Consider the following 9,422-nt stretch of genomic DNA (forward strand, 5'->3'; position numbering starts at 1 on the left):
TAAAACCCGCTCATGCTGTTTTCACAAAGATTCTGAAACTCACCAGTGTTTTCTTATTTGGGATTTGTTCTTAGGTAAGAACAGAATCTACGCACGACTCAAGAGCACAAAGGTGCCAACAATTGTGCGGTTTAAGAACACGTCAGGAATCTGACGTAGATTTTTTCTTAGGACTCTTCTCAAGAACAAATTTAAGAAAAAACTAGATATTGGTGAACGAGGCCCAGTGTTCTGGCTACTACACATGCACATATCTCCAAAACAAAGGGGCTTTTCCCACTAATGCCTTATAAGTATTGGCTCCTTTATTGAAGGGTGGGACTTAATACGTTGCCATGTTTTATAAGATATCCTATTTATATTTCAACTAGTGAGCTGTTTCTTCCTCTGAGATTAGGTTTGTTTGACTTAACGTAATGCAGATCAATCGTTGCCTGGCTCGGTAGTTTTTGCATGAGTTATTTTTTGTCCAATTTGCATCGCCGCCACTGGCGTGTCCTAACGATATTTGTCATAATAATCTCACGGGAGTGAAGCAGCTGCAGTTTTCAGAGCCTAGTCCCCATTGTCTAGATGCTTCGCCCATAACCATGCAGATACAAACGGTGGTGAACACAGCACATAGCCTGTTAAAATGTGTAGTGCTTGTGGTTATTAATTTTATATGTGAAATTCAATTTTAAATTCTTCAAGGATATGTTTTATCTTATATCTGAGCGCAACAAGAGCTGCTACCTTTTGTGGGGTGCTGCCAGTTAAACCAGTGCCAGTTTAGGGGGAGCCTGGCCACCGTCTGTTTCTCCAGTTATATCAAAAAGATGACTAAAAACCAGTAGACAGTGTCCACGAGCGAGTCTCAGTGAATGAGGGTGAGTAGGAATAGCTAGAAACGAAAGTCAAACTTGTTTCTCACCATTTCCTTCTTTTCATGTTATTAAGTAGAAGGATACATTCCATTACAAAATCAAAGACAACTTAGCTGTATCTTTCTGTTTTTCTACAGCAAACAGGTTTTTGTTAGTAGAATGCTCATTGGCTGGAGAGCCGATCAGCTCATTGGCAGTTTGCACTCGCTGATGTCATGAACATACAAAAGCACTCAAAAAAATAACAGCAGTGTTGAAATATTATGGGCTGTTCAGTTTTCAGAAAATTCAAACAAAGCTCCATAGGAGCCCATTCATTTTGGACTTGCTTGGGAGTGTTCTCTAGCATTTTAATTGCTCTCTTCTCGACCCAACTACAACTGGCTACTCTCACTGACCACCAAGGTGTGGCACACTTCATTTCAAGCAATCCAATGTCTCTGCTTTCACTATTCCCCGAGCTGCGATGTCCTTGAATAAAAGGGCCACAGTACTGCAGAATTTAGCATGGACCTTGATTTAATATGCCTGATTCTATTGCTAGTTTCCAAACTATTCATGAATTCCATTGAGTGTTAGTAATAAACATTAAATTCTACAGTTGTGGCTCTCCAGGACCTGATTTTGACACCCCTGCTGGTCAAGTATTGACTATCTCTGATCAAAAGTCCTGGTCTAGTTTCAGCTCTGTTCCTTAAAACGAGGACCTGCCCAAGATGGCACGTTTTTTTATTTGGTAAATGAAAAGTAATGTGCCATATATTAATGCAGTTTTTTGTCTGTTTAGACTGGCTATAGCCACAGTATTTTGAACAGGTACTCATTTACCTCAACTCAGCTACAGTATCCACTCTTATAGAATGTAAGCATCATGCCTAATTTGTCAAATGTAAGAGGCCAAGTAGATTTTAAATATCACTGTAAGATTCAATGTTAGAGCCACTTGATTAAAAGAAAAATCCAGCATTTTTCAACCTATATCACTATCTGCCTGCATTTTAGTATAAATCAAAGCACAACTATATGAGATATTTATCTGTGGTAATCAACTAGTAGTCTCACAGGGCCAGACATGTCTCGGAGCAACTTGTTAAACCTTTTGTGCTGGATTCCAGCAACATATGCTGCAACCAAGGGTACACCTCCTCTAAAACCTGCCCCCAAACCCCTCTAGTCTGTGCTCTTTTAACGTCTGGAGTACAGTCACTAACACAAGCAAGACAAACTAGCTAGAGAAATGCTATCACTAGCTCGCAGCAATCAACATGCTTGATTGGAGTTTTTTGGGGAACTCAGCCAAGCTAATTCACATTACATCCATGGGCTAACAACAGGATTCATTAGACAATGTTGACGAGCACATCTTCGCCCCTTACGTTGAGTTCTGCCTTTAAGAGGCGTTGGATTGGTTTAGTAACTTCTCCTTCAGATTGTTCCCACCCTAATACTGGCTTCAAGTTCTCCTTTGAAATTCTTACTTACATCTTCAGGGGGTCTTGAGTATGATTTGATATGTGTTCAAGTGGTTTTGGTCAGAAACAAGACGGATGTGCTGTGAATAATGGCTCTTAAACCTTTATTTTTATGTCATCAAAGAGTGTGTTTATTTTTGCGCTACTGCAACGAAACAAAGAACAGAGGATTTGTGTTACATGAGTGTTTTGTCCAGTTAGAATCATCACATCACTAATGCTAATATCCCTTTTTACAAGAATAGATGAGAGCACGTTAACTAAAAAGATTTTAGCCTGCAGTGCTCATGTGTTATAACACAAGTATCAGTGGCCGCCATAGCTTTTTAAATTAAACTCGGAAAGTTATGGCTTAAATTTAGATTACTACCATACCATATTATACCATATTTCCCACACGACTTGAAGGCTGCATAAATCTAGGTTCCCACCCATATTTAGCCCAAAATTTCTCCCCAGATCACATCTAGCCCTGTGACTCTTCAATAGCAACTATATGCAGTAGATGTGGCAGATAGAGATTAGATTGGAAAACAAAGATATTTCCTATTTCCAGCAATGTTAATTAACTTGCCATTTGATAATATGTAAGTATTGTTCAGTGCTCTGTCAGAAGTAGATGATGGATTGATGACATTTCCTGCTAGGAGTCCAATGCTCAATCACCTTTTGTGCATTATTTCACTTTTTGTGCACTCTCTACATTTGCCACACTTATATTAATATAATAATCGCTCTTGTTTTAGCGTCTTAGAACCTGCCTCCAAGTTTTGGTATCTGTTGGTGTGTGTTGAGCTTGGACATGTCCATGGCCTTTTGCGTGTAACGCACATGTATGATATGTAATATAGTTTTGTCAGATGTCAAGATGTTTGCATGATTGAAAAGCTTTCATTCAGCTGCCATTGTACAAGTTTACACAATGTGCCATTCAACTCCCATAGGCTATTCTAAACATTGCCACTAATGTAGGATTTAGGACAGGTATATCCAAAATATTTTGAATTATTACTAATCACTTAATTGTCTTTAAAAATGTGGTACTGTAACAGATGAATATGCTAGTATGTAGAGTAGTTAGTGTTGTACTTTGAATGTGCCTTATTAGAAAAGTGCCTTAACACAAAGTATTTACAAGTGTTGTAAAAGTTCATTTGGCTTTTACAGTGTGCGTGTAGACGTGTTAGCGTTCAGGGGCATTGACGTTAATATCAAGCAGTATTGAAAACTAAGCAGTATTCCTTTATAGACTAGATAGATTATCGATTGCGCTAAATTTGTAGATTTGTTTTAGTGTTACCTCCACGAGCTGAATGTGGCTATTTATTGATTGTCTCATCCAAGAGTTCATCCAAGTCCGTAGCACTTTGTTTGGGAAAGAACACCATTACAGAACGACCAACAGGGGGCAGTGCAAGCTTGTGCCTTAAACCTAAATACAGCATGTTGTGTCACTGCGTATGTGTTTCAGTGAGTATTAAGTCTTTGGCCTCTCTTAATGTGGCCTTCAGTGTATTGTTGTTGTCAGTTATCACAAAAGCAGCAAAAAGGGCATTGCACAGCCTTTTTTGTGGACTGTTAATGAAGTATGTCTTATTACATTAAAATAGTTTTAGCCTAACAATCCTCCGAAGGCACAAAGCCATTAGGACCACAGTGCGAAATGAGAGTAATTTAGTTTCAGTTGAATTAGCAAATTAATTCTACCGGCCCGGTGAGATATGCCGACTGATTATAGTAACCACACAATTAGGCATTCATTAGTAAGATGAATGCATTCATTTCATAGTAGGATCCACACAAGAATAATATTTTATCTTAATTTACAACTTATCCAGACTATGTAACGACCAAGGCAAACATGTATAGGTTAGCACTTGTTGATTATTAAATAGCATTGCTTAATAATACTGCCTATACTAGCTGCAGCAGCAATGTCCTCATTATTTAGATAAGTTATTAACGTCTGAGTTGACCTACGGCCACCAGAGTAACATTTTGTAGTAAACGATTTGTTAATAAATTTGTATTTGTACTCTTCCATGCCTTTTGTCTTTATTTTGTAATGTTTGCATTCCACCAGTTGAGGACAGTAGAGCTTTACTAGTTTTAGCACTAGCATTGATACGGTATTGCCAGGATCCACAGACACACCATTGTGGAATCGCCACTACTTCCAGAGGGATGTAGGTTACAGCGAATCACAGCTGCATATGTTGCAGTTGAAAAATGAGGCGAGGATTCAAACCCTGCATTTGAATCAATTATTCACGTACTGCTGACTTAGTATTCAATATAACATACATCCAGTCTTTGAAATTTTGATGTGAGCACCTTGTATTTTATGTACTGTACTGTGTAAAAGTCAGAGACCACCTCGTCATTCAATTTCTAATCAAAACAGCTAATAAGTACAAGTTAGTCATTTTACAGAGACAGGAAAAATCAGGAAAAATATATTTAACAAAATCACACAAAGGCATCAAACACTAACATTTAATATCAATTTGCCAGTATTTAATTTGCCCACTCTTTACTTTTGTGCACACTAAAGCCGCTTTAGCTCTTCCATTATTCCAGTCTTAAAATCAGTAAGTTACAGCCATGTCCTCCTAACAAAAACAAAAGACTTTGACAATATGTTCCCTTCAAAGAGACACTAACATTCGCACAAGCAACTACCCAAACACACCTTAGCTGCCTTCAGATTTCTTTCTCATGTTTATCTAAAATGGCAGATGAACATATTTCTGAGGAGATTAGATATCTAACATAATTCACTTGCATAAAAAAGGGGAAAAATAGAAAGAAAAAAGCTACAGATAAATTGGGCTAGGAACAACGATAGAAGAGCTGGTAGACCACCAAAACTGTCCCCATCAGATAAACAGTGCTTAAAGCTTTCATCTTTGAGAGAGAGGAGAAAATCAAGCTCCACTCTTGTTTTAGATCTGTCCATCCTTCCACTGTGAGAAGACAACTCAACACTATGAGTCTGAAAGGATGTGTAGCTTTTTCAGGGGACTGAAAGCAAGTCCTCTGAAAAAGAAAAGAAGCTGTAATAAAGGCAAAGTATAAACACATTATATATACTGAAAATTTTGATACTTATTTGTTGAGGCTTCTGTGTAATTTTCTATTAAATACATGTTCACTACTTTTTTCCTGATGCTGAAAAATGAAAAACATACTTAATGGCTGCTTTGACTTGAAATTAAATAAATAAAAGGGTCTTTAATTTGCGCAGTGCTGTATGTGTCTTACAGCTTAAGGAGTTCCACCATCGTCTTTTGACCAGATGAAGTACAGAACCTGGTTAATTTTTGTGTACTATTTGACTAACACAGTAGTTTTTGAAGTAATATTCAGTCATGCTGTTTAAAACAGAAGTGTGCAATTTTAGATGCAGCACAACAAACAGAGATTTATGTGTTTTTTAATAGCTCCACAGCAGGCAAATACACAACCGCATTGTGGGACCATGCCTCATAGATCAAGCTAAATCTGTTAGTAAACACTTAAAGTGCACCTCATTTGGAAATCGGCAGCCTCAAACAAAGGCACTGAATCTTTTTTATTGAGTTAATTGTAAGTATATGACAATTTGGAAAAGGTCAGACTCAGATTCATTCTTTAATATCTGTCATCCTGGAAGTATTTATGAGAGTAGATGTTCATGCTTCATTGTATCTGCTAAGCGTTTAGCTAGATAGATTATATCATTTGCTACAGTGGCTTATTTGAGGGCCAGACTGTCTGCAAATTTACTTGCATCTTTAACATATTTTATATATTTTATACCTAATACATATATATATTAGGTAATAAAAGTTTGCACTTGTTCAAAACATTTTTGACCAAGTTATGTGCAACATTTTAATTGCATTGAGTTTATCACATTATTGGAAAATTATTACATTGTTAGGTTCCACAAGGTTAGATTTCAATCAAATGTCAGAAAAACAAATACAGAATTAAACATAGCATAATGCAATACAATGCATTTCAATGAGTACTTAGATTAGCGCTCACTTAAGTGCTTCACAAAGAGAGGTGTCTTCAGTTGCATCTATGAGGGGCTTTGCTGTTTGGACGGCCAGTGGAAGTTCATTCCACCACTTTCATTCCACCACTTGGGTCAGAAAAGAGTCTTGATGATTGTCTTCCATATATCGTGCAGGATGGCGGTTAAAGCCAAGCTGCACTTGAAGCTCGAAGGGCTTGTGGAGCAGCCTAAGTTTTCACCCTTTAAATTGGGGAGGGGCTGGTCATTTTTGGCTTTGTAGGCAAGTGTCAGGGTTTTAAATCTGATTCAGGCGCTACAGGAAGCCAGTGAAGGGAGTGCAACAGTTAAGTGACATGAGTGAACTTCAGAAGATTGAAGACAGGCTGTGCTGCTGTATTCTGGATGAGTTGCAAGGGCCTAATGTCCCACATAGGAAGACCAGCCGAGAGCGAGTTGCAGTAGACAACCTTGTGATAACGAGATTGAACAAACAACTTGTTGGTCTCCAGATAGAGAAAGGGTCGAATTCTCTGGATGCTGTGCATCAGGTTCACAATATGAGCTGAGAACGATAACTGGCCATCCAGAATCACACCAAAGCTTCTTGCATCTTCAGACAGAGCGACCAAGTAGTTCTCGAATGAGATGGCAAGATTATGGTGAGGACCATTCGTTCCAGGGATGAATAGCATCTCAGTCTTGCTAGGATTGAGTTTCAGGTGGTGAGCTGCCATCCATTAAGAGATGTCAGTCAGACAAGCAGAGATGTGACTGGAAACCTGAGTATCAGTGGGTGGGAGGGAAAACATTAGTTAAGTAATTAATAACAAAGAAATTTTTTCTTGACCTTTTTTTTTTACCAGTATTTACGAAAGGTACTAATAATTATGCAGTAAACTGTTTATGGTTCAGTAATGGAGCCTCATCAATTTCTAATAAAGATCATTAAATGGAGCTTTGGAATAATTTACGTTTGGGGATGTCCCCACCTGCAGGTTTCCTACTTCCTTTCTAACTTTATTTGGCTAATTTACCACAGCACAACTAAGATTCAAAAATGAGAAATGTATGAAAACCCCCATTCAAAATTGCTGTGATGCAACATACCCCAAAAACTAAAAGAAAACTGAAAGTAAATTGAATTGCAAAAGAAGAATAGATTATAAAATTTGATAGGAAAAGTGTTTTTTTTCACTTTTCACAGGGTTACATGAATATAAAAAGTAAACATAATTAAAAGAATGAATAAAATGTAGCAATTTAATCACAATAGGTCAACATGTTCACACAAATGCACATAACCTCACACGCAAAGGCTTAACTAAGGCAAAAGGAAAATCAGCAGTATAAAATATTGAGAGTCAATAGAGAGAGAGAGAGAGGGGTGGGGGGTGAGAACACCTGCAGGTATCTTCCCCATCTAACACAGACTTAGCCAAAGCAGTAATATCTTTATTCAAATTATATGTAAATTAGACAGTCTACATATACAATTGCTTATTCATCATTACAAATCAAAACTACTATAATGCAGATTTGTATGGGCTCAGAAACAAAACCGAACACAGTGTTATTGGTAAGATTCAGTCAACATGCGACCTCAGCAAGAGTCGTTCTCAATCAGGCCCAAGGCCTTGAAGGTCCCCAAATGGTCACCTTTCACCCTGTTGTACAATGATGGAAATACAGAGTTCCAGCTGCTCCATAGGCTGCCACTATGTCTGGTAGGATAGATCTGAGATGGCCTTAACTGAGTCCTTGTCTTGTGAAACAGTAAATTTCTCAAGGAACAATCACTCTCCAAGAGCCATGATGTCCATGAAGAGCGCAACCACCACACTAGAACACCACAGTCATGATAGAGAATCAAAGCAAAAGAAGTACATTCTTTAGAAAAATATTCTATTTTAAAAAGAGGCTCATTTGATTACAGATACATTTCCTGTGTTTTTGCACTTCATCAACTCCTCATCTCCTTCCTGTTCTTAATCCCTGCCAGTGCTCATCAAGGGAGGGTCCTGGCTTCACGCTTAAACAGGAGCAGGGCCAGAACTTCAGCCCAAGTTCCCCTCCTACCACAACCAAATTATGAAGACATGGTCCAAACCTGCAAAGTGTCCATTTATTTAAAATGACAAATGTTGATAATCCAGATACTAAACACTAAAATGTGTTGCTTGTACACATAAACAATTTGTTTATTAATGTCAACATGTTTTCAGTTTGTAAGCCAAACAACCTTCTTTGGTTCATTTTTTAGAGTGTAAGGGTGTAATGATTCTCCGAATTCATTCATTAATGCAATACAATACAGTGATGTCTCAATTTCATCAATTTTATGATACAGCAAAAATAAGGAATGACTAAAAATGTGTTTTACATGAACATTGAACATTATTGAAGTACAATATTTGAAACAAAACTGTGCTATATAGTGTTCCAAACTAACACTCTAGCTACAGGCTACAATACGATACAATACACTGTTACAGTATTGATCCTTTTTGTTTTGCTGTTTCCCCAAAAAACATTCATGTTCATGGTGTTTTCGGAAGTGTCAGAGAAAGTGTCACACCTTAGATGTATTTTTATATTTTTTGTTCCCAAACATTCCCTCATGCCAGTGCACTGATATTTAATACTGTTGTCTGGACTTTTTCAAATACAGGTCTACAGATGTGCCTAAAGGTGCTGTGTGAAGGAATTTATTTGACAACTTGTGGCGAGTCTCAAGGACTGCTTTGGATTGTCTTGACAGAGTCAATGAAGAACATGAGAGGAAATCGTGTTGAGTCCTAGAATGGAGTTGAAGCACTTGTCCCTGGAGTAATAAGTTTTTTGTTAGGTGTAGATTACTCATCTGCACGAGCTAATGCTCTCTCTGACCTCCCAGCCTTTCTCCTGTCTTGGGTCCAGCGCCTCAATACCCGAAGCGGCTTTCTCCCGGCCCAAGGTGTCTCAGGTTAATGTTAAGCGTGGGTGTGTGTGACAGGCTGGTTTGGGGGGATATTACAGACAACAGGGCATCTCTGGTTCTTTCCATCACTTGCCTGGACCCCCAATGTAAAGGAGAAAAGG

The 9,422-nt window shown here is 38.1% G+C and overlaps 1 pseudogene; it reads right to left on the reverse strand.

Annotated features, from left to right (window-relative positions):
* Positions 1-6,476: 6,476 nt before the first annotated feature.
* LOC118797515 lies at positions 6,477-7,186 on the reverse strand (annotated as a pseudogene).
* Positions 7,187-9,422: the final 2,236 nt, after the last annotated feature.

This window comes from Colossoma macropomum, unplaced genomic scaffold (assembly GCF_904425465.1).
Source record: "Colossoma macropomum unplaced genomic scaffold, Colossoma_macropomum, whole genome shotgun sequence".
Taxonomy (NCBI): domain Eukaryota; kingdom Metazoa; phylum Chordata; class Actinopteri; order Characiformes; family Serrasalmidae; genus Colossoma; species Colossoma macropomum.